The 26,109-nt window shown below is 47.4% G+C and overlaps 1 protein-coding gene across 46 annotated transcripts in view; it reads left to right on the forward strand.

Moving 5' to 3' along the window:
* The first annotated feature begins 17,974 nt into the window (after window positions 1-17,974).
* Window positions 17,975-26,109, forward strand: part of P2RY6 (pyrimidinergic receptor P2Y6) — a 33,235-nt gene continuing 25,100 nt past the window's right edge. For 24 of the 46 annotated variants that reach the window (XM_077963733.1, XM_077963741.1, XM_077963738.1 and 21 more), the window contains exon 1: window positions 25,329-25,456. The gene's annotated coding sequence lies outside the window, so the exon portion shown is untranslated. Of the gene's footprint in view, window positions 18,176-18,759; window positions 19,004-23,512; window positions 23,668-25,328; window positions 25,457-26,109 lie in introns of those variants that run through there. The other 22 variants (XM_077963745.1, XM_077963748.1, XM_077963771.1 and 19 more) reach the window with 11 other exon arrangements.

Genomic DNA, 26,109 nt, shown 5'->3' on the forward strand with positions numbered 1-26,109 from the left:
AGGAGCTGAAGGAGTGCGCTAATCACCAATCCTCTACTCAGCCTGCCTGAGCTCTGGCCACAGAGAACTCACACATTTGCCTGGCAAGAGATCCAACCCAAATTGGAGGGTCTGCCCTAGGGGACACTGTCCAAGTCAGGGTTGTCCAGGGAACAGGATTACCCAAAGAACATTTAAATAACAATTCCACTTCATTAAAAAAATTAAAAATAATAAAAAAAAGATGTCTCAATTTCCTGAGCTAGAATCAGAAAGGGTGGCTGAGAGGCAGGAGAGAAGAGGAGTGAATGTAAATTGCATGTGATGGAAATGAGTGGCAATTTAAATTCGACTGGAGAGAAAGAAAACTTTCACGTTGGTATCAAATTTAGATGATTTTTAAAAATTGGTTTCTTCCATTTTAGACATTATATACTGGTTTCCTTTTGTGAAATGAGGCTTTAGTTCTCTTCCTTCTCTCATTCTCCCATTGCAGTTTTTTATTAAATATCCAGTGCTTCTATTTTTATGATGTCAAAAGTATTGCTCACAGTGACATCTTAGGGCATTCTATGTTTCTATTTTCTTTCTTACATAACTTTTTTTTCCTGGAATTAATAACTGCCTCACTGTACATTCCTAAGAAGGACATATTCTAAGGACAAAGAGAAATAACTCTAATGAAATCCGAAGCAGTCTTTGTAATCATATTGTAAGTACAGTTAACCCTGAACATCGTGGGCTTGAACTGCAGGGGATGCAGATTTTCTTCTGCCTCTGCCACCCCAGAGATAACAAGACCAACCCCCACCTTCCACCTTTTCCTCAGCTTACTCAATGTGAAGATGAGAGGGATGAAGAACTTTATGGTGACCCACCTCCACTTAACGAGCAGTAAATATATTTTCTCTTCCTTATGTTTTCTTAATAACATTTTCTTTTCTCTAGCTTAATTTATTGTAAGAATACAGTATATGATGCATGCAACATACAAAATATGTGTTAATCAACTATTTATATTTTCGGTAACGCTTTGGTTAACAGTAGAACACTGGTAGTTAAGTTTTGGGGGAGTCAAAAGTTATATGTGGATTTTCAACTGTGTGAGGGGTTGACATCCCTAACCCCTGCATTGTCCAAGGGTCGACTTTAATACTATTGATGGCGTTAGTTTGAAACTATTATATACAGTAGGATATAATGAAAATGTAATTATGTGAATGTCACTGGAAACCAAAATTTTCAACATAAGAGAAAAGAGATACAAATATAAAATCAAAGAAAAAAAAACTACTATCAGTATAGTCTTGGATTTGGAAACATCTGTATAAAGTCATGATGCTTTTTTCTCTTTAAAAAGTATGTTCTATTTCTAACTTCTAAAAAGGTCTAGAAACGATAACTATCCCAGTGATGCTAAGCACCTCTGGTACCTGCTTCAAAGGCTCTAAATGTATTTCCTATTAAAAGGAACAAGGGCTTCTTGGAGAAATGGCTGATTCTGGGTTTGTGGCAGGAAACGCGTAAGATGGTTTCAGAACATTTTGTCATACAAAAAGCAAGTTGTCAGCACTACTCATGTTGTGTTTAAAGGACATGAAAACCAACTTGAGAACTGTGCTGCACGAAGATGGGGTATTTTAAGCATCAAAAAGAATAATGCCTACTAAAACATACAAATCTGAAACTCATGTTTCAATCTATGAGTTTATAATGACACTAAGAGCAAACGAACAAGCAAACATGTAGGTTTGTTTTGTAGGTTGGTAGCTTATCAATGTATTATTCTGAAAGGCAGGTTAAAAGGAAAAGAATCTGTCTTTCCTATACAAACTGTATTTCAGAGTAACCAAATAGACACTGAGGAAAAATTCTTCTCTATTGAACTCTAGCCAATAAATGAAGAAGTTATCACAGAATTAAATATCATTATTTTGCCTGCCCTAATCAATTAATGCCTGTAGGCCTGGGGTGTCCAACGTGGTAGCCACTACCCACAAGTGCCTACTGAACATTTGAAATGTGGCTTATCTGAATTGATATGTGGTATAAGTGTAAAATACACACTGGATTTTTGAAGACTTAATACAGAAGAGAAAGATTGTAAAATATCTTGATTTTATATAATATTTTTGATATAACAGATAAAATAAAATATATTATTAAATTAATCTCATTATTTCTGATTACCTTTTTAATGTGCTTACTTGAAAATTAAAAAATATGCCTGTGCTTTGCTTTCTACTTCTATAGGCAAATCGGCCCAATGGCTGCTAGTCTGATAACACCAGAACCCACTGGCCAATGTTAACATCACAAGAAAGAGACAGAACTAGACATTATGTCTTGCTTTATGGAGTACAAAGAAGTACACACCACCTCCTGTGAAGAATTCATAGGTGAACCTGAATTTGATCAAACCTCTAATCTAACTACCAGTTTTCAGAAAATACAGGGGACTGAGGAAGTTGAGATAGCAATAGGTGATGCAATTAACCAAATCCAGAATCTGAGAACTTTTATAGGATACATGACTCAGTTTCTTTAATAAATCGCAAAAAAAAGAAGTGTGGGGGAGGAGTAGACATCAGAATGGAGGTCAAAGCCAAGGTTCCATCTCTTCTCCCTGCTACGGAGATACAAGTCCCTAACTCCCTAAATACTCAGAAGCCACCTCAGAGGAAACAGGGAGAAAATATGAAACAGAAGAGAGACTGGACAACATTTTTCTCCAGCCCTCTGTGGGGCAGGCACTCATGAGAATCAACAGATCTGTTATAGGCGACAAAGGAGCTGCGTTTTCTTGGGGTGTATGTTCCCAAAAGGAGTGCCTGCTGGAAATGACTCCTCTGGGCCTGCATTTATTCTTGCTGGGTTGACAAGTTGTCTCCATGGTGGGGAACCTGGCCTTGATTGCTCTAATTGGCTGAAGTTCTATACCTTCCCACCCCCATGCTCTGTTTTCTTTCACCCACTCCTTCCCAGATCTCTATTGTCCTTCTGTTTGCACACCCAGAATGCTCATGACTTTTGGATCAAAGAAAAACATCTATGTCAGGTGCAAGACTCAGCTGTTTTTCTTTTTCTTTTAAACATTTTTTTAAAAGACAAAGTCTTGTTCTGTCACCCAGGCTGTAGTGCAGTGACACAATCATAGCTCACGGCGACCTTGAACTCCTGGCTCAAGTGATCCTCCCACCTCAGCCTCCCAAGTAGGTATGACGATAGGACACCACGTGACACCACAGCTGCTAATTTTTAAAATTTTTGTAGACATGAGGTCTTGCTATGTTGTCCAGGCAGTCTTGATCTTCTGGACTCAAGCGATCCTCCCACCTCAGCCTCCCAAAGTGCTGGGATTACAGGCATGAGCCATCGCACATGGCCTCAGCAGCTTTTCTTTCTCTTTATTGTCCTCTCTAAATACCACGTGTTGATGTTCATAGCCTGCGGTTGCTTTGTGGCCACCTATAATCCATCATTGTATGATGTCACCATGTCTCCTCAGGTGAGAGAGAGAGAGAGAGAGAGACTGGATTTGCTGGAACCGCTCCTACACTGGGCACATACTTAGGCTGACCTTCTGTAGTACTGATGTCATCAACCATCATCTTGTGACAGCCTCTTGGTTCTCTAAGTTTCTTGTACCAGCACCTGTGCCAATGAAGCAGTGGTTTTCACTGTGGTGGGTGTTAATAGCACAGTATCCAGTCTTTGCTTCTCTTACTTTCATCTTTCATTTAATTTGCTCAAGGCAAACTAAAACCTTTCAGCACCTGAAGCTTTCACATCAATGCCATTTATGTTTTCTTTGAGTCAGTAGCATTCATGTATCTCCAGCATTTTTCTCCAGCGTCTATGAACCAGTAGACATTGCTTTCTGTTTTCTGTTACAACTTGAGGTCTGTGTTGAACTCCCTGTTTAAAGCCTGAGGAAGAAGAAGAACGCTGGTTAAAAATCCAGGAAAGTGGTGATAATGTAGGGAGATCTATGATGGTTAATTTTATGTGTCAACCTGACCAGGCTAACAAATGCCCAGACGACTGGTAAAACATTGTTCTGAGTGTGTCTGTGAGAATGCTTCTCAAAGAAATTAGCATGTGAGTAGGTGAACTGAGTAAATCAGATGGCCCTCCCCAAGGTGGGTAGTCATCATCCAACCCACTGAGGATGTGAATTAAACAAAAGGTGGAGAAAGGACAAATTCACTTTCTCTTTCTCACTCTTTTTTTTTTTTTTTTTGAGACGGAGACTCGTTCTATCACCCAGGCTGGAGTGCAGTGGTGCGATCTCGGCTCACTGCAAGCTCCGCCTCCCGGGTTCACGCCATTCTCCTGCCTCACCCTCCCAAGGAGCTGGGACTACAGGCGCCCACCACCACGCCTGGCTAATTTTTTGTGTTTTTAGTAGAGATGGGGTTTCACCATGTTAACCAGGATCGTCTCGATCTCCTGACCTCGTGATCTGCCCGCCTCAGCCTCCCAAAGTGCTAGGATTATAGGCGTGAGCCACTGCGCCCAGTCTCTTTTTTTTTTTTTTTTTTTTTTTTGAGACAGAGTCTTGCTCTGTTGCCCAGGCTGGAGTGCAGTGGCGCAATCTTAGCTCATTGCTGCAACCTCTGCCTCCTAGGCACAAGCAATTCTCCCACTTCGGCCTCCCAAGTAGTTAGGATTATAGGCATGAACCACCACCCTTGGCTAATTTTTGTATTTTTTTGTAGAGACAGGGTCTCGTCACGTTGCCCAGGCTGGTCTTGAACTCCTGGGTTCTTGAACTCCTGGGTTCAAGCAATCCTCCCACCCCAGTCCCTTGAGTAGTTAGGACTACAGGTGTGCACCACCACACCTGACTAATTTTAAAACTTTTTTTTATAGAAACAAGGTCTCGCTTTGTTGCCCAGGCTGGTCTCAAACTCCTGGACTGCAGTGACCCTCCCACCTAGGTCTCCCAAAATGTTGGGATTACAGGCATGAGCCACTGCACTCAACCTGCTCTCTTTTTCAGAGGGAACATCCACCTTCTCCTGCCCTTGGAAATCGGTGTTCTGGTCCTTGGGCCTTCAGACTTAGCCTAAATGACACCAACAGCTTTCCTGGTTTTCCAATTTGCAGACAGACAGTAGATCATGAGACTTCTCCAATTCCATAATCATGTGAGCCAGTTCCTTAAATAAATAAATATGTAATTATTTCCTATACTTCCTTCCAATGTAAATATGTATATTATATATTATATAATATAATAAATATATATAAATATATTTTTAAATATATAATGTATAAATATACAATATAATATATCAGTATAATATATTTATATATATATATATATAATTGGTTCTGTTTCTCTGGAGAGCCCTGACTAATACAAGATCCCCATTTTTTTTTTTTTGGTGTTTTTTCACGACAAGATTTTGTTTCTAACTGTATTTATCCTTTAGATGGAAAAATGTTCAGTCTCTCTTCAAATAGGCTCTTTTTATAGGTTATCCTCGTTCATTCCTTGCTTTCTCACCTCCTGAACATCTTGCAGACAGCTTTTACTATGTTGTTGCTCATACAAGGGACCTAGACACTTTTCACTATAGTTGGGGACCCCTCTGTCTCCTGCTGTTTTCCAAATCCTAGGCATACACCACAAGTCCATAAGTTGCCTGGAGAAAAGTTGGGCGCCAGAGTCTGCTTACCTAAACCCAGAAGTGCCAAGTCCTGTGGAAGAGGTCTCTTTGCTGTCAGTTTTGTTTCTGCAAGAGGCAGCAGGATTCCGATGAAGTGCTTCCCTTCCAACCTGTGACAGCTCCAGGTGGACCCAAATCACCTCAATCTTGTCCTTTTGTATTATTAACCTTACTGCCTTTGCTTTTGTTCTTCTGGCCTCTCTTGTCCCCTTCCGAGAGTGACAAAACCTAAGAGCATCTGCCAGCCACATCCTCAAGTGGTGATAGGTGGAAGTGTTTCCAACCAAACCAAGCTCCCTGGTGAGTAAGCACATTTGTGGCCCTCTCCACAAGACAGAAAGAAGTCAGGGCTTCTCCCTTTGAGATAAGTGTTACATTCCCTTATTCTAAAATACTGGGGAAAAAAATAATCATGAACTGCAATGAACAATTCTGCTGTTTCTTTTTTAATTTAAAGTTTTATTTTTAATTGACAAATAATAATTGTATATACTTACGGGGCACAATGTGATATATTTTTTATGTTGGTTTCTGTTTGTTTGAAACAGGGTCTCACTCTCTCACCCAGGCTGGAGTGCAGGGACATGAAGGCTCACTGCAGCCTTGACTTCCTGGGCTCAGGTGATGCTTCTAGCTCAGCCTCCCAAGTAGCTGGGACCGCAGGTGTGTGCCATCATGCCTGGATGGATGGATGGATGGATGGATGGAGAGATAGATAGATAGATAGATAGATAGATAGATAGATAGATAGATAGATAGATAGACAGACAGACAGACATACATACATTAGGGATGGGGCCTTGTCATGTTGCCCAGGCAGGTCTTAAACCCCTGGGCTCAAGTGATACTCCCACCTCACCCCCACCACAAGATACTGGGATTTCAAGCATGAACCACCATGTCTGGCTCGGTGTGGTCTTTTAATATATGTGTACATTGTGGAATGTCTGCTGTTTCTTATATGATAATTTTTAATGAAGTTCATCACTAATCTGTTAGTATTTTTCTAGTCTACAAATTGCCGGAAGTCCAAAGTGAGTATCATATATGTCACTACAATTAATCATTAGATAATGAAGAGAACACATGGCAGTGCCACCATTTTGGCACCATTAATGCTGAAAGCAGCGTGGATGCGGGATGATCGGAGAACTGGACATGTGCCTCTGTTAGGGTGGAACACAGTTGGTGATACAAGTTATACACAACGTTATTTAAAATGGCATCAAATATTCTGAAAACAGCAACATTTAGTTCTTACTGTGAATTTTGTCACTTATTGAAAACCACTGCGCATAAAATTAGATAAACAATCTACCTGCATTTTAATTTTACAATGAGGTTAGCATAGAAAAATAAACTGAATATTGACAGTAATAAACTGTACTCCTAGAAAGGCTGCGTGGGCCTACTTAAAGGTTGTCTCACCAATAAAACCATAAGCATCTTTTAGGGCAAATGTGGTTTCCTATACTTCCTTCAATTCTCCAATGCTTCTCCCCTTAACTTATGAGGCAGGCATATGGGGAATTCAAGAACTATAGGGAGTTCAGCTGAATTAAAATATCTGGTTCTGCCGGGAGGTGGAGGTTGCAGTAAGCCAAGATTGTGCCACTGCACTCCATCCTAGGTGACAGAGCGAGACTCCATCTCAACAACAACAACAACAACAACAACAGTCTCACTCTGTTATTTAAAGAAAACACTTCAACAGTTAGAAATTTTAATTGTTTGTGCCAGGCACTGTACTGAGAGTTTTATATACACTATTCCAGTTAAAACTCAATCGACTTGGGAGGACAGAATTATTATCCTCATTGTACAGGTGACCAGAGCTCTGAGAGGGGAAGGAACTTGGCTTGGCCATACAGCTATCAGTGGAAGAGCCAGAATCCAGCCCAGGCCTGTCTGCCCAGGGTGTGCTTGAACCCCTGCATCAGCCCAGGGGTCTTCCTGGATGGACTCTGTTCCTGTCGTCGGGCTCCCAGGCTCCATCCAGGACCAGCTCCTTTACTTACAGACTAGGGAGACTTGGGCAAGACCACTGACCTCTCTGAGCCTCACCTTCCCCCTTTGAAAAATTGGAATAATCAACTGTCCCTAATAAGGCTTAATTAAGCAGGTTATCATCTTTTTTTTTTTTTTTTTTTTTTTTTTGAGACAGGGTCTCTGTCACCCAGGCTGGATTGTACTGGAACAATCACGGCTCACTGCAGCCTTGACCTCCCAGGCTCAAGTGATCCTCCCACCTCAGCTTCCTGAGTAGCTGGGACTACAGACATGTGCCACCATGCCCAGCTAATTTTTGTATTTTTTTTGTAGAGATGGGTTTTCCCCATGTTGCCCAGGCTGAAGAAAGTTAATGTCTAAATTTATGCAAAACTACTTAGAAAACAGTAAATCCCTGTATCAATCTTTGTTGATAAAAACATTCAATTTTTCTCATCATTGGAACACTATCACACCTTAGCATTTGGGGCACCTTTACTAAATGGGACATCTTGATTTTTAAAAGTGATCTGTTCCTTTTAATTTAATATTCAACTAAATAATGTATTCACTTGGTTCAAACAAACGAATGAAAAAAGGTAAACAGTGAAAGATCTCCCTGTTATTGGCCCTAATAAGTAACCCAGTCAGTGGTTGCTTCTTTATGTTTTCAGATAACTATATGCATAAACAAATCCTAAAACTAGTATGTTTTTTTCTTCCTTTATACACAAAAGTTTGCATACTATATACACATTTCTGTACCTAGCTTTCTTCTGAAAATTCCTTGGTAAATTTATTTTTATTTTATTTTATTTACTTTTTATTTTATTCTTTTTTTTTTTTTTTTTTTTTTTTGAGATGGAGTCTACCTCTGTCTCCCAGGCGGGAGTGCAGTGACACGATCTCTCCCGGGTTCAAGCAATTTTTCTGCCTTAGCCTCCCAAGTAGCTTGGACTATAGGCGTGTGTCACCACACCCGGCTACTTTTTGTTTGTTTGTTTTTGATTCGGAGTCTTGCTCTTATTGCCCAGGCTGGAGTGCAGCAGTGTGATCTCGGCTCACCACAACCTCCACTTCCTGAGTTCAGGTGATTCTCCTGCCTCAGCCTCCTGAGTGGCTGGGACTACAGGCATGCGCTACCATGCCCAGCTAATTTTTGTATACTTTTTTTTTTTTTTTTTTTTTTGAGATGGAGTCTCGCTCTGTCGCCCAGGCTGGAGTGCAGTGACCGGATCTCAGCTCACTGCAAGCTCCGCCTCCCGGGTGTACGCCATTCTCCTGCCTCAGCCTCCCGAGTAGCTGGGACTACAGGCGCCCGCCACCTCACCCGGCTAGTTTTTTTGTGTTTTTTAGTAGAGACGGGGTTTCACTGTGTTAGCCAGGATGGTCTCGATCTCCTGACCTCGAGATCCGCCCGTCTCAGCCTCCCAAAGTGCTGGGATTACAGGCTTGAGCCACTGCGCCCGGCCTTTTGTATACTTTTTAGTGGAGATGAGGTTTCACTATGTTGGCCAGGCTGGTCTTGAACTCCTGACCTTGTGATCCGCCTACCTTGGCCTCCAAAGTGCTGGGATTACAGGTGTGAGCCACTGTGCCTGGCTATTTTATTCTATTTTTTTAGAGACGGGGTCTCACTATGTTGCCCAGGCTGCTCTTGAACTCCTGGGCTCAAGCGATCCTCCTGCCTTGGCCTCTCCAAGTGCTGGAATTACAGGCATGAGCCACCATGACTGGCCCTGAAGTTTTCTTAAAGGTCTTTCTACATTAAAACTCCCTTGTTCTGTTTTAACAACCATGATTTATTTAACCAGTTCCTTATGAATAGACAGGTCATTTCCAATATTTCAGTATTGATTTGTTGATTTCTTAAAGAGCTGAAATAAATGAAAACACCAACTTTTTCTTCATTGTGAAGTTTAAACTATTTACTAAACAATAATGTCTGCTTGAATCTCAGATTCAGTAAATCTGTTTTAAAAAGGACAGGGTGGCTCAAGCCTGTAATCCCAGCACTTTGGGAGGCCAAGACGGGTGGATCACGAGGTCAGGAGATCGAGACCATCCTGGCTAACACGGTGAAACCCCGTCTCTACTAAAAAAATACAAAAAACTAGCCGGGTGAGGTGGCAGACACCTGTAGTCCCAGCTACTCGGGAGGCTGAGGCAGGGGAACGGCGTGAACCTGGGAGGTGGAGCTTGCAGTGAGCTGAGATCCAGCCACTGCACTCCAGCCTGGGCGACACAGCGAAACTCCGTCTCAAATAAAATAAAATAAAATAAAATAAAAAGGACAGGGATCTGTTGGTACCAAGTGAAAGAATTGCCCCACTCCCAAGGGTTAACTCACATTGAGTCGGCATTCTATTCTATTCTATTCTATTCTATTCTATTCTATTCTATTCCATTCCATTCTATTCTATTCTATTTTGAAATGGAGTTTCACTCTTGTTGCCCAGGCTAGAGTGCAATAGCGCGATCTCAGCTCACTGCAGCCTCTGCCTCCTGGTTTCAAGCGATTCTCCAGCCTCAGCCTCCCCAGTAGCTGGGATTACAGGCACCCGCCACCATGCCTGTCTAATTTTTGTGTGTGTGTTTTCAATAGAGATGGGGTTTCACCATGTTGGCCAGGCTGTTCTTGAATTCCTGACCTCGTGATCCACCCACCTCGGCCTCCCAAAGTGCTGGGATTACAGGCATGAGCCACCGCGCTCGGCCTGACTTGGCTTTTTGTTCCATGTGTTGATTTCATCACCCTCTCAGTGTCCCTGCAGTCCCAAGGACAGCAGGCAGTGTTGCAGAGGTCACAGGGCTCCACAGGTAGTGTGAGCAGCAGATCTCTGTGGACTATCACCTCCTCTGACATAGGCACTATGCTCTTTTTAATGCCACCAGAAAGTATGTTAACATAGCCAGGCATGGTGGCTCACGCCTGTAATCCCAGCACCTTGGGAAGCCAAAGGAGGCGGATCACAAGGTCAGGAGTTCAAGACCAGCCTGGCCAACATGGTGAAACACCGTCTCTACTAAAAATACAAAAAATTAGCCAGGCGTGGTGGAACGCTCCTGTAATCCCAGCTACTCGGGAGGCTGAGGCAGGAGAATTGCTTGAACCCAGGAAGCAGAGGTTGCAGTGAGCCAAGATTGTGCCATTGCACTCCAGCCTGGGGGACAGAGTGAGACTCCGTTTTGAAAATAAATAAACAAACAAATATTTGTACCAGGAGCAGCTCTGGTGGGCATGGGTCTGGTAGGAGGGAGCTAAATGGAGTGTCCCATCAATGTGCTTAGAGGCAAGAGAGGAATCCAGAGCCCTGACTAAGAGCTGCCAGGGCAGGATTCCTAGGTCATGAATTTGTGCATTAACACTTGGTTGGGCAGCTGGAATGTGGTGGGAATGCGAAAGAGGCAAGTTCCAGGAAGGGGTTCTCCTGTTCAGAACAAGGGCTAGCCACGGCTGGTGGACTGACAGGGCAAAGGAGAGTCATGTGGGAGCTCCTGGACCTCAGGAAGGAGGCCGGGGTCCTAGGGCTATGGCTGGGGCTAAAAGAGCAACCCCAGGCCTGAGAGGAGGCCACAGGGACACCAAGGCCAGGGGCTGACAGGGGCAGGGGGATATCTCAGAAGTTGTTGGAAATGCCAGATATGGCTCATCCAGTGCCAGATCTTGCTGGGCACCTACCAGCTGCTAAGGCTTCTGAGGCCATGGCTGAGGCTGGGAGGAAGCAGAACAGGAGGAAGCAAATTAGCTGCTGGACACAGTTTAACCAAGGACTCTTGACCTTTTCTGGGGCCAGTGGGGATGGGGACTGGCTCCCAGGCCCAGCTCTGAGCCTGTGGCCTCTCTCCCTCTTCCAGGCCCATCTTCCCTTGGCCTCAGTGACACGGCACTGACCTGCTCCTCCTCTTACTGCTCTGGCTGCCCCCCTGCAGTTCCATTCCTGGGCATCTCTTCCCTCCCTTAACTGATGGCTCCATCTTAAAGAGAGTAAAAGTGACCTCACCCACCCTACTGCCTAGAGGCCCAAACATGAAGCTCCTGGGCAACAGGATTTGGTTTTATCAAAGAGCTGCCAAGTTCCTCTGCCTTGAAGTGAGTATGGGGATCAGGCGGCCTGGCTAAGCTGATCAGAGGGAGCATTTCCAGAGGTCAGAGCACAGTCTCCATGGAAACAGGGCTGTGTATACCCAGGAGGACCCAGGGACAGCGGGAGGACCAGTGAGAAAGGTGGAGTGCTGAGGAGAGGACACTGGGGTGCAGGCAGGGCCGCTAGGTTGAAACCCACTCCCACTTCCCCAACTCCTACACAGATTCCCTCCTCCACCCAGCTTGGAGAACCAGAGCTCAGCCTACAGGGAGCAGATAGGGCTCCTTTCCTCCTGCAGCAGATGTTGTACCTCCTATACCCCTCCTGGGCCTCAGGAAGGGGGCTAGGATTCCCAGGGCTATGGCTGGGACTGAAAGAGCAGCCCTTACCCTGAGAGGAGGCTACAGGGACACCAAGGCTGGGGGCTGCCTGTGCTGCTTAGCACTCTCATCCCCACACCTCTGCAGTTTCTCACTGTGGGACCCTGGGTTTCTGCCCTGGGGTTTCCTCTGGCCTTCGGAGCACACTTGGCCAGAAGTGCCAGAAAGTTTGAGGATCAGCCTTTAACCGATGACAGCTAGAGTTGGTGACCAAATGCTCCAGCTTTCTTGCCTTTTGGGTGGGACCTCCCTGTGGCAGGTTCTGCACAGTCTCCCACAGGTTACCCACAGCACCAACCCACAGTTATGACCTGCTCAGCAGCCACCATGGCTTGCTTCTTTTCCCTGGATCACCTCTGAAATAAATGATTTGTACTTAAATGGTTGCCTCAGGATCAGCTTCTAGAGGAACCCAAACTGAAAATCCCCTCTCTCTCCTTCATATTCACATCCAATCTGCCTGATTCTGCTGATTCTACCTCCTTAAAAAGCCCTCAAGGCCAGGTGTGGTGGCTCACACCTGTAATGCCACCATTCTGGGAAGCCAAGGTGGAAGGATCACTTGAGCCCAGCAGTTCAAGACCAGCCTGGGCAACACGGTGAAAGCCTATCTTAAAAAAAAAAAAAAAAAAAAAAAAAAAAAATTGTCAGGCGTAGTGGCGTGCATCTGTAGTCCCAGCTACTTCTCGGGAGGCTGAGGTGGGAGGATCACCGGAGCCTGGAAGGCAGAGGTTGCAGTAAGCAGAGATTGTGACACTGTACTCCAGTCTGGGTGACAGAGCCAGACCCCATCTCAAAAAAAAAAGAAAAAGTTTTCAAATCCACCTTCCAATCATCTCCCATATATCACCCCTCCTCCATCCCCACTGCCCTGGCCACCTGCCTGGACTACTGGCCTCAGCAACCAGCACAAGTTAGCTTTCTAAAACACAACTCTGGGCATCTCCCTGGCTCCCACCCCTCTGAAACCCTTCCATGGTTCCCATTGCCCTCAGGATAAACCAAGCTTCCCAGCCCGGCATCAAGACCCTGAAAGGACTGGTCCCTGCCCTCTCTACAGCTCTCTTATCCCATTCCTCTCTTCCACTGGACTCTCTAGTAGGACTGAACCTCTTGAGGTTCTCAGAGTTGGCCATGATCAGCCCCATCTCCTGGTCTTCACAAGCTGTCCCCTCTTGTAAACAGGAACATCTTCCTCTTACTTTACCCAAACAACTCTAGGTGTTCTTGAACACAGCCTAAGACACAACTTGTGCCTTAACTATCCCTGTTCTCCCCGCTCTTGGGCTGGGCTGGGGCCCCTCAGAGCTCCTGTGTGTCTTCATGTCTCTCTGGCCCAATGCCCACCAGGTTCTGGTCTATTTTCCTCCGCACTGGGCATTTCTGAAGGACACTAGCCATGAACAACTCATCTTGTTTCTTCTCAGAGCCTAGGCACATAGCAGGTGTCAGAGAATAAACGAGTGATGATGATGACTTTAAATCTCCAAAGAATTATGCCCTGGAAAAACTCCTTGGACGGTGGAGGAGAGGTGTGAAGAAAAACAACACCAGGCCAGAGTGATCAGGGTGTTACAAAGGCCAACACTCGGGACTCGGGAGCCCAGAGGAGGCCTCTGACCTGACTGGTGGGAAGGGGACCAGAGAAGGCTTTGGAGGGGAGGTGCCTCCTCCGTGTGCTGGCCCTGCCCATCCTCTTCATCTTTGCAGAGTGTGCTAGGGAGTTGGGGAGTCAGGAGGGAAATAGAAAGTAGCATAGATCCCACAAAATCTCACCCCTTCCTTTTCTCAAAGGTGACCTCAACCCTGGTTGTCATTCTTACATATGCCTTTGTATGGTTTCTACATTATTGTATTATTTTGCATGTTTTAAAACTTTATGTGCGTAGTCTCATACTGTGTGTATCCTATATATTTTCTATTTTGGTCACATTATGCTTGTGTGATTTTAGCCTTCTTGATGTGTGTTGCTGAAGTTTATTTTTTGTCTGCTGTACAATATTCCATTTAGGAATATACAGTCACTTTTACTGCTAGAATATAATTCATTCCTGTAATACCAGCACTTTGGGAGGCCAAGGCAGGCAGATCACGAGGCCAAGAGATCGAGACCATCCTGGTCAACATGGTGAAACCTCATCTCTACTAAAAATACAAAAATTAGCTGGGCATGGTGGCGTGTGCCTGTAGTCCCAGCTATTTGGGAGGCTGAGGCAGGAGAATCGCTTGAACCCGGGAGGTAGAGGTTGCAGTGAGCCAAGATCGTGCCACTGCACTCCAGCCTGGCAGCAGAGTGAGACTCTGACAAAAAAAAAAAAGAATATAATTTATTCCTGATAACAAATTTGTGAATAGTGAAAGCTTATATTCCCAGAAATTAAAAAGGAAAAATGTGTCCCCAGCTCATCCTGAGACCCTGATTTTCCCCAAATGCCATTAACATTTTTTAAAACTATTAACACTCAGCAACAATTTCTGCATAGTATAAAACTACACTATCCAATATGGTATCTGTTAGTCACACGAGGCTATTTACATTTAAACATAAGTTAATTTGGAGTTAAAAATGCCATTCCTCCTTTGCCCTAGACACATTTCTACTTGTGGCCAGAGGCTATGCTACTGGACAGCAGATATAGGATATTTCCATCATTACAGAAAGTTCTAAAGCATTTAAAACACTAAGTACTTCATTATCTAATACTGAATGTGCTGTGTTTTCTCACATACAGAAGAGCCCCCACACATGGTGGATAAGGATGAGTCTAACATCTCTCACATAAGCCAAGCTTACATCTTCCACTGTCCAGCCCTCCCAATGAGCTTTGTCACTTCCACATTTTCTTCTAATAATAAATAGTTTTTTCTAGGTCTTTCAGGCTCAACTACTTTCTTCTCAGGCCTTTCCACTTTCTTAGAAGACAACTGTACTTAATAATGAAGGGAAGAGGCCAGGCATGGTGGCTAACACCTGTAATCTCAGCACTTTAGGAGGCCAAAGTGGGTAGACAGCCTGAGGTCAGGAGTTTGAGATGAGCCTAGCCAACATGGCGAAACCCCATCTCTAATAAAAATACAAAAATTAGCTGGCGTGGTGGTGGGTGCCTGTAATCCCAGCCACTTGGGAGGCTGAGGCAGGAGAATTGCTTGAACCCGGGAGGCGGAGGTTGCAGTGAGCTGAGATCATGCCATAGAACTCCAGCCTGGGCGACAGAGAGAGACTCCATCTCAAAAATAAAAATAAAAATAAAAAGATACAGTGCTGTGATGCACATCTTTATACATGTGCAGGGGTTATATGCCTTGAAGTGGAATGGTTCAGTTTTAGACTATGCATTTTCGCTTTCACTAGATATTGACAGATTGTTCTTCAACTTTGTTGTGTTCAACTTCTAATCCCACCCGCAGTATGTAAAAATTCCTGTCAATTCAAAGTTGGTTTGGTTTCAACCAAATAATTGGTTTCAATGTTTGCTGAATAACCAATTATTGGTTGAAACCAAACCAATTTTGTTTTAATTGAGCAGAATCAGCAGAATCAAGAGCGCTTCTGTATGTGAGAAAACGCAGCACATTCAGTGTTGGATAATGAAGTAGTCAGTGTTTTAAATGTTTAGAACTTCCTGTTGGATAATGAAGTAGTCAGTGTTTTAAATGTTTAGAACTTCCTGTGATGATGGAAATATCCTATATCTGCTGTCCAGTAGGGCAGCCTCTGGCCACATGTAGAAATGTGTCTAGGGCAATGCAGGAATGGAATTGGTTTCAACCAAACCAATTATCAAACTTTAAAAACTTTAAAAAGTTTGATAATCAGATATGCATGAAATGTTATCATTTCATTTGGTTTTAATTTAGATTTCCCTTTTTGGTAGTGAGGTTGAACATATTTTCTTATGTGTATTGGCCATAATTGCTTTCTTTTCTGTGAAATGCCTGTTCATGTCTTTCAATCATTTTTCTGTTAGGTTGTTTAGCTTTTTCCTAATGACATGTAGGAGTTATTTTTATATACTGGATAACAATCCTTTGTTATATGCATTGCAATAATCTCTCAGTCTGTAGTCTGTCCTCTTGCTTCTTTCTTTTTTTATAGTTTTTGTACAAACATAACTTTTTTATTACACTGAGCTTATTAACATTTTCCTTTACAATTTTGTTTTTGTTGTTGTTTAAAAAATTGTTCCTTAATCCTGGCAGATAGTAGAAATTCAACATTTGCTGAATAAAAGGAGAATAAGGAGAATGAGTGCCTTCCCCAGGGAGAATGCACAGAGTGAGCAAGAAGAGGGTAGGACAGAGCCCTGGGGAGGACAGAGACAGAGCTACCTAGGGAAGAGTGCAAAGTGGGAGAAGAACCAGGAAGGGAGCTGTACAGGTCACATGGGGAATTTTGAAAGTGTCTGGGGGAGTGACCAAGATGTGTGCATTGCTTCAGAGACATGGGGTTCACTGGATGCTTGACAGGGCCATCTTGTGGGTGCTACAGAAGCTGAGACCAGATAGGTGGGCAGGGCACTGCAGAGAAGAGTCCAAGAATTGTCACCTCTCCCAAGAACATTGACAGTGAAGGGAAGACATTTCCTGTCTTGGGGCCTCTGTGTACTTTCTGCCTAGGATTCTCTTCCCCTTACCTTCACCTGACTAAGTCTAACTCCTCCTAGTTCAGTTTAAATGTCTCTTCCTCTGGGAAGCCTTCCCAGATCTCTCAATTTAAATAAGACGGCCTCTTTCCCCATGACAGTCTTTCATCCAGTTCTTGACTTTTCCTTCTTAGCAGTTAACACAACATGCAACTATTTATGAAATTTGCATGACTATTTGCTTAGTGTCCATGTTTCCCACTAGATTACCAACTCCACAAGGCCCACACTGTCTGGACTGTCTTGTTCCAGTGCACCCTCAGTGCCTAGCACACAACCTGGCACAGTAATTGTTGAATAAAAATCCACAATGGGGGCTAAGAGGAGGAGCTGGTTTGTATCTGAGGACAGCAGATCCGGGAGGTTTTAGAGATGAGGGAATCAGAGGTCCCTGTCCACCAGCCAGATCTTAGGCGATAAAAGGGAAGAAGAGAGGGAAGGAGAGTGACAGTCAGGAGGAACACTGACAGTGATGAGGCACCAACTGTGTACCAGGCACTGTCCTGACACCATCCCTAGCATCACTCCCATCCCCACTCCCATCTTGAGTGTGATGTCCTGCTAACTGGGTGACCTGGAGCAAGCTAATCTCCCTGAGCCTCAGTTTCCTCATCTGTAAAATGGACTGGTAACACCAAGCTCCTGGGATTGTTATGAGGAGGAGGAAGCAGGGTATGGTGTGGAAAGTGTTACAAACCCACGCTTCAGGGGTACTTGGGCTCTGGAGTCAGACCGTTTGGCTTCAAATCTCAGGTGTGCCACTTACCAGCTGTGTGACCTTGAAAAAAATCACTTCATTTCTGTGCTTCAGTTTCTCCACCTATAAAACAGGAGTAATAATACCTCTGGAATTGCTATGAGGATTAAATGAGGTATGCATTAAAACACCTTAGCACAGTGCTTGGCACATAGTAGGTGCTCAAGGAAATAATAATTAAAATTACTCCTCCCTCCTCCCCACTATGCCAGAACTGCAGAATGTCAGAGCTGGAAAGATGGGAGAAATCACCATTTGATACTCACCCCCTACACACACATACCAATACAAAGAGGGAAACTGAGGCCAGGGAGGGTAAAGTCATGAAGGATTTTGGATTGGAGTCCACCGGTCCCAGGTCATAGCCCAGGAGCGGTCCCCAGAGGCCTGCAGCCTCTTCCAGACATCACCTACCCCTCATTCCACGAGGGCGGGCCGCGGAGTCCCATCCGGGCTGGGCGGGACTTCAACGCGGGGTGCCGAGGCCGCATGGCCACAGCCCCTCCCTGCCGCTTGCTCTGGCTCCGCTGGGTCCCAGAGACGCTGGGGCCGGAGCTGCTGCCGCCATCTACACCTCTACCCTTCGTTTGACGGGTTCGCCTCCCACCAGCGCCTGGGCAAGTGACATCTGGGCCGGACCGGCTGGTGCTGCGCTTCGCAGGTAAGGGCGTGCGCGGGCGGGGACAGAGGGGCAAGGGGTGCCGAGGCGCGGGGATACAGGACAGGCCTGCACACTCCAGGGTCGCGGCCGATCAGGGCGGGTGCCGGGGGTGAGTCCCTGCATGTGTGTGTAGTGTGGGCAATGTGTAAATGATTACTGTGAGCGCGATCTGCACTCCGGCCTGGGCGACAGAGCAAGACTCCGTCTGGAAAAAAAAAAAATTACTGTGAGCAATGGGTTAATGGGTTGTATGAGGTTAGTGTGCAGTATGTGCAAGGTGTGACCCATGGATCGCGGTGTGTGTCCGCCTGCGAGAAGTGTGCACTGCAACTCTCTATAGCTCTGAGTGACTGTGCTGGGGTAACACAGGGGTCCAGGGTGCATGTACACTCTGTGGCGGGAGCCCCGGCAGGATGGTGCGCTGGGTATGTGCTGTGTGAATTGTGAGGTGTGTGTTTTATGTGGCACATCCATGGCCCCTGTGGTGTGCTGAGCTGGGTGATGGAAGGTGGGGCACATTTGTGCAGGGGTGACACTGACAGAATGTTTTCTGTGGTGGCTCTGCCTTTTCCACCCAGTGCCCTGGAGGGCTTGGGAGAGTGAAAGCTCACCCAGATCTGGGTGGAGAAAGTATGACAGGTCCCAGGCTTACCCTCTCACACACACAAACACATGCACACACAAGAGAAGCTGCTCCGAAATCTCATTGTTTTATCTTCCAAAATTCCTGTGTATTTTGCATGCTTCTAAAATATTTCTGCATTTGTTTTAATGTAAAAATAATGTTCTGATAAATTACCATCCAATGAGTTGGCTCAAGTCTTGGAGGTAAGCTGGGTTTATCTTGTGGTGGGAATCCCCTGCCTGTCTCCCAAACTGAGATGCAAGGACTTGGACTCAGCGGGAGTGAGGCTGTGATGTCGGGTATGTGGTGTGTGCTGCAGGGCGGGGCCGGGGGGTTGTCTTGGTCACTCCTAGTGCAGGGGCAGGAGAGCTGGGCTTATGAGGAGGAACCCTGACCATCAATGAAGTTCTTGCCTCTTCTCCACTGCCTGGGCAGGAAGAGGCTGCAGGACCCTGGGGACCACGAAGAAGGGGGTTCCCCTAGCAGGCTGCCTTCTGAGACAGTTAGGTGGTTGTGTCATCCAGGCTTGGTTCAAATTTGTTTTAAGCAAATGCAGAAATATTAGAGAGGCTTGCAAAAGGGCTCTGGTACTTTATCTGCAGAACTTTGGGCAAAACCTCACTGCATCTCCGTTTCTTCCTTTGTAAAATGTAGATGTGGAGGTATTTGCTTCATAGGTTATTTTTAGGACTGACTGAGTGCCTGGATATTAAGTGGCTGGCACAATCTCTGATACATAGAAATCCTAACAGCTGGTGACAAAACTATGATGATAGTAATGGTGACCCCCACACAACTGGGTCCCTGCCCACCCCAGGAACTCTCAGTTTTCACAGAGCCAATGATTCCAATAAGCTGTGTGGCTGGAAATCTGAGAGTCCTTATTTGAGTATGTCTGGGGGATCCTTTCCCATTTCCAGATCTAATCCTTGTTAAATTCTCAGTGACCATCTGATTCCTGGGAAGATGTAGTCTGGGAGGGGACCATGCAGGTCTCTGTCAAAGCCTGGGATGGAGCGTGGGTGAGATGTTGGGGGAGAAAGGCAGGGCAGCCATGGGCTTGGATGGAGGCTTCTCAGTCCTGAAAAATCCTGGAGGGACCGAAAAATGCTGGCCCTGTGTATGTGTGTGTTTGGAAACTGGCAGGAGCAGGGGCCTGGGGTGCCCTCTGCTTGGAATGAGGAAAGTCCAGTACAAGATCAGGAATGTTTGGTCCCTGGACCAAGACAGGCCCTGAGAGCTAAAAGGGAGGCTGTGAGGTCAGCATTGAGCTGCAGGCAGAAATGGACCAGGAGGCCCTCCCCCCAGCAAGGCTGAGCCTTGTTTTTGGGGCTAAAAAGTTTGCATTGGCAGAGCAAGTGCCCCTATTCCTGTTGACTTCATTGGGTCAGTTTAGAGGAGTTGCCCGGAGGCCTTGGAGGACAAGGGGACAAAAAAGGCAGTGTTGGGAGCTGTGGAAATATCTAAGGAGGGCACCTAAATATATCTCATGGTGATGGGGTGCCATGATGGGCCAGTGCAAGCTCGGGCAGGGGCAGAGGCAAGCCACTGTCCCCACTGTCCCCTAGCAGGGAGTACTGCTGCCCCAGAGGCCCTGAGACCTTCTCTGGAAGGTCTGGATAGAGCCCTCCCAGGGAGAAAGAGGCCTGGCCCAGCCCTGACTTGCTGAGTGATAAAGCCAGCTCTCTTCTCAGCTGTCAGGGAGGTGGGACCGAGTGATGCTCTTGTTGCTTCTGGCCCTGATTTCCTTTAATCCCCAATTCTGGCTATAATTGTTTATAATTCCACCGTCCTAGCCCTAAGAGTCTATAATTACTCAAACATTCTAGAAGTCTACAATTCAAACTCCAACTTTCTACACTCTAAAGCTGTAACATGCCCCGATTCTGGCTCCAATGTCGGAGGATTCTGGCCCTGGCTTTGGCAGTCTGACTCTTGCAAACTTATAAACTCCCAAGGAAGAGGTTACTTCAGCCGAATCATGTGAGAAGCCCCAGAAAAGCTCTCTTCCCTGCCTAAGCCAGCCTGGAGTGGAGGCAGGTGCCTGGTAAAATGACCATATGCTCTCTGGGGTGGATGACAGTGAACCCAGAGGCCCCTCCTCATCAGAGCAGCAGAGGTGCTGGGAGTACCTCACGGATCTCAGGGGAGGGTGGCCCTAGAGCAGAGACAGGTTCGGATCTTGGATTGTAGGCACCCCTCAGGATGAGGGAATTGTGGAGTCACTGGGCACCTTGAAAGGCCATCAAGAGGAAGGAGAGAAAGAACAAGAAATGGGGCTGAAGAGACCTCAAAGGCAAACCTCGTTCTCTCTGAGAGACCTCAGGTTGTAGAAAAGACTCCTGCGGAGCCAGCAGGAGCAGCATCATTGATGCACAGCCATGTCTGAACTCAGCATAGGCTGGGGGGTGGAGAGCTCCAAAATTCACAGTGATTAGCTTGAAATGTTGCCTTGAGTTGGTGACAAGCAGGACTGGTGGCTGACTGGGCAAGTTGGGGACAATCCTCCCATAAAAACGTTTGCCTACTTTCTTTGAGTATTCTGACCAGGACTTATGTGGGATGGCTGAAGAGGGTGAGCCACACAAACCATCTGTGTCCTTGGGGAAACCTGTTAGCTTCTCTGGGAGGGGCAAAGGAAGGGCTTGGGCATCCAAGGACTCAGCCCTTCCTCTCCCATCTCTTTCCTGGTTCTGAAAGCTCTTCACATGTAACTTGCTGCTGAGCTAAGCTAGAGCCCTATGTATGCTGGGCGGAGGTGGGTGCATGCATGTGAGGGTGCCTGAGTGCCTACTGTGGGTGGTATGTTTCCAAGTGTGGCAGGTGCCAGGGCACATGTGCATATGCATGTGTGAACCTGCACGAGTTATGTGGAGCTGTGTCCGGGTCTGGGTGTGCTGTGCATGAACCAGTGCAGAACTGCATCCACAGGCACGTGCTCCTTACAACTCGGTCAGGTCTCTGTGGTCTCTCTGTGCTTTCCTATAATGGATGGCAAATAGCAGATCCCAGACTGGACAGAATGAGGGGCTCAAGTTGCAGAGAGGGAAAACCTCTGCAGCTCAGCAAGAGGGCCTAGCTCTGGCCAGACACGGTGGCTCACGTTTGTAATCCTAAAACTTTGGGAGGCTGAGGCAGGAGGATTGATTGAGACCAGGCGTTCGATACCAGCCTGTGCAAACTAGAAAGGCCCTGTCTCTATGAAAAAAAAAAAATACAAAAATTAGCCAGGCGTAGTAGCTTACGCCTGTAGTGCCAACTACTTCGGAGGCTGAGGAGGATCATTTGCGCCCAGGAGGTCAAGGCTGCAGTGAGCTGTGTGTTTGCACCACTGCACTCCAGTCTGGGTGACAGAGTGAGACCCTGTCTGGGAAAAAAAAAAAGATGTCCAGTCTCCTCCTGTCCAAGCAGACCACCAACCATGCTTCCTGCAAGCTTGAAGTGGGCCAACTCTCTTTAGGATCTGATCTGAATCCCAGAGGGACCACATCTCCTCCTACAGACTGGGGCCAGTCTGTTTCAGTCAAGAGGGCTGAAGGTAGTGTTTTCCCTCCTGACTCCTGGGAGCAGCAAGGGGCCAACGGGCGGTGGCCAGGGATGTGCACGAGACCATTCCTGTCTGCCAGGGGCCTCATTACAGGCTGCAGAGACCCTTCTCAGCCCTTGACTCGTGTGGATCGGAACAGCTCCATTCCACAGCTGGGAAAACCAAGGTTCAGGAAGGGGTGAGACCCACCCAAGGGAGTAGCCAGTACTGAACTGCGAGCCCAGCCCAGGGCCAGGAAGGAAGACCCTAGGACTGAGCTAGCAGTGGCTGCCTGGGGGCAGGGCCTCGGGGGGTAGGATGCCAAAGTCAGCCTGGCCAGCTAGTGGTGAGCATCACCCAGCAAGGGCATGTGGGGTGTAAACTGTAAAGCACCTGATTTATTGTAAAGGACCCAGGGGCTTCCTGCTGGTGACTGAGTACTGTGGAGGGATCAGTGCCCACAGGCAACATAGGGTCTGAGGGGCTTCAACCTTGGGCACTCCTCCCCTCCCCGTGAGGAGCCTACACCCTGGGCTGAGCTGGGAGAGCCTGTGCCTGAAAGTTATCCCCTAAGGCTTCTCATCTTATGTAACTGCTTTTATTCCTGGGGAAAATCCAGAGCCTGGGAACCGCACAAATCTCCCGTGGTATCTGGGACAGTTTGGGATTATGGTAAGGATTTCAGAGCCTGGGAAAACAAGGCCTGTGGACTAGGGGTTTGTGGGGCTCCCCAGGAGCGTCATGTGTGTGGAGCACATGCAGAGGCCCGGGCCTGGGCAACCATGTATGTGAACAGGTGTACACACTCCAGAGCCACTCACAGAAACACACACACAGACACACACACACACACTTGGGCACAATTCCAAACACCTGTGCCTTGTGACTGCATGTGCACCTTCCAGCACAGGCACATATGGCTGACAAGCCCCCAGGTGGACACTGTGCACCCAGCATTCACATCCTCCCCCAGCCTTGGGGCCTGACTGAGGTTGGTGGCTCTCAAGGCTACCTCAGGGCTATGCCTCGGCCTCCCGGAACAAGCTCTCCCAGGCCTCCCAGCCTTGTCCCTTTCCCGTCTCTCCCCCCATACCTTCTCACCACAAGGACGGAGGAAGGGCCCTTCCTGTCAGCTGGCTGGGAGCAGAGGTGGCTTTGGTGGAATTTGTGCTTATTTCCCATCAAGGATCAAGGACCTGCTCTGGGGCTACCCCAGGGCCCCACAGGATGAGGGGCTGGTTTTGAGAGTTTTCTGCTTGCCTGTCATCTGGATAGTGTCTAAAAATGTGCAAGCTGCCTTCCTGTCAGTGTCCTGCTCACTCTTCGTGACACTCCTGAGATGTAAGTGCATTCACTTCCTCTATTGGGCAGATGAGGGAACTGAGGCCAGAGAGGATGGGACTGCCTGAGGTCACACAGCAAGCTGAGGCAGGGTTGACCAAAACTCTCATGAGCTGGGGTTGCAAGGAAAATGCTTTCAGCTTCCTGGGGCTTAGGGTAGGAGAATTTGGCTGTCAGAGCCTAGAGGGTGGGGCAGGCTGACACTACCAGATGGGCCTGCCACAGAAACTCCTCACACTCCTTTACCAGGAGCTGACAGGGGGCACAGCCAGCCCCTCACAGGCCAGCACTGTGCTGGGAGGCTCACCCCTGAACCTACCTTTGTGGACATGCCAAGAGAGGGCAGGAGGGGGAGCTCTGCCTTGCTGTGTGACCCAGGCAAGCCCTGACCCTCTCTGGGTCCAGTGCCCTCTTGTCTACTGGGATATTGGGATTGGGGATTGGTTGAGGGATGTGCTCCCTCTCTGGACCACAGAGGAAGCAGAGAGCTTCCCCAGGGCTGGGAGTGGGGTGCAAGCTCGGGATGCTCCCTCTCAAAGCCCTGGTGGCCCTGAGTTGCTGCCTGTGCCCAGGGAGTCTCAGCCTTGGCACTGGCCTGCTGCTGAGATCCACCGAGGCAGGGTCTGGCACAGAGTGGGGGCTTGGGGCCTGGGGAAGGGTCTCCTCCAGGCTAGGTGGCTGGGAGAGGGAGATCTGGCAAATCCAGATGGGGCCTGTCCACCTGTCCGAGGCTGCAGTCCCCTAGCTCTCTGCCACTTACCTTCCTTTATGTTTCTCTACCGCTGCTCTTATCACTATCTGGCCTGCTATATATTTACCAAAAGAAACTAATCTCCCCTGCTAGACTACAGGTGTCTCAAGGGTGGGACTTTGTTTTTTGACCTCAAGTGCCTTGAACACTACCTGAACAGAGTAGATGCCCAATAAGTACCTGTAACAAAGAAAAGGAGGTGGAGGAAGCGGGAGAATGAGTCATCTTACAGACAGGGAGGGCCCACCATGGGCCCAGGTAGAGCCGCCCTGGCTGCCTTCTCCTCATAAAGCCTAAGCTCAAGCTCAAGGACGGATTGGCGCTACGGAGGGGAGGGTCGCCTGGGGTCAGCCTTTCCCCCAGGATCACCCTCCATCTTCGGTGCCATCCTCATCCTTGGGTGGAAGTTGTCTGGGCCCACAGGGTTGGAGCCACAGATAACACAGCCATTAATCTCGGGGTCTCAGCCTCTCTTAACGGACCTTCCAGGCACTGCTGAGAAAACCAGGTTACTGGTTTCCTGCGGCAGCAATGAGCAGAAGCAGGGCCATCTCCAGACTCCAGAGAAGCCAAGAGAGGGCTGGGGTAAGAATGTAGAGGAGGAGAGAAAACGGCCACCCAATTCGTTTCTTCCCTGTGCCAGGCCCTTGTCCTGAAATGTTATCTCACTCCATCCTCCCAACAGTCACTTGGGCTAAATTGGTGATGCTGCTTGTTTGGGTGAGCAAACAGAGGGTGAAGAAAGTGACTTGTGGGCAGCTGGGTAGAGGATGAGTCAGCATTGGTGTAAAGGACTTGAGCCTCAGGGTTCTCGGGATTCGAGTCCTGGCCCTGCTGCTTGCCAGCTCTGTGCTGTGGCAAGTTACTTCCTCTCCCCAAGTCTCTCGGTTTCCTCATCTGCTGCCTCTCCAGACTTCTGCCAGACATTGCATGCGACAGTTTCAGGCATAGAACTGACTGGTAGCAGGGGCTGCTCCGCGAGTGGGAATTTGCTCCAGCACTTCACGGACTGCAAGCAGGGCACTCGCTAACTCCTGGGTGAGTTTTCTGGGTCCATGCCTGGAAGGGCTTACGCCCCTCAGCTCCCCTAGCATCTTCCTGAGTACATGCAGTCCACTTGCAGCCACCGAGGTTCATCACAGGCAAGAGCAGCAGTGGGGCAGACACTGGGGTCCTCCTCCTTCCTCCGCCTGACTATGCCTGGAGCCTGCAGACTGCATAGCATGGAGGGCTGAGGCACGCAGGATGGGGTCAGCGGGGGCGGGGAGGAGATGGACACATTGGTGCTGGGCTGTGTCTTGCTGAAGAAGTGGAATAGCTCAGGCAAGACTCAGAGCCACAAAGGTCTGGGTATGAGTCCAAATGGCTGGCAAGGACACTTTTCCTCTCTGGGCCTCAATTTCTTACTCTCTAAAATGGGGGCAACAGTGGTCTCTCGCTGCTATGTGAACACTGCTAAGTGTAGTACGCTGGAGAGCAGCCCTCACAGAGGAGGCTGGGCCCTGCCCTCAGAACTCCCCGGGAACTTTGGTTGAGGGAGTGAGTAGGAAGGATTAGTGACCGAATAATTGTCCACAGAGGAGACCCTTGGGAAGCCTCTCACCTCTGCCATTCCAGCTAAATCTTAAGACAGCCTGGAGCTGGCCCCACGAGAGTGGTTTGGAAAAAAAAAAAAAAAAAATGGGTCCCTG

The sequence above is a fragment of the Macaca mulatta genome, chromosome 14 (genome assembly GCF_049350105.2).
Source record: "Macaca mulatta isolate MMU2019108-1 chromosome 14, T2T-MMU8v2.0, whole genome shotgun sequence".
NCBI classification, from domain to species: Eukaryota; Metazoa; Chordata; class Mammalia; order Primates; family Cercopithecidae; genus Macaca; species Macaca mulatta.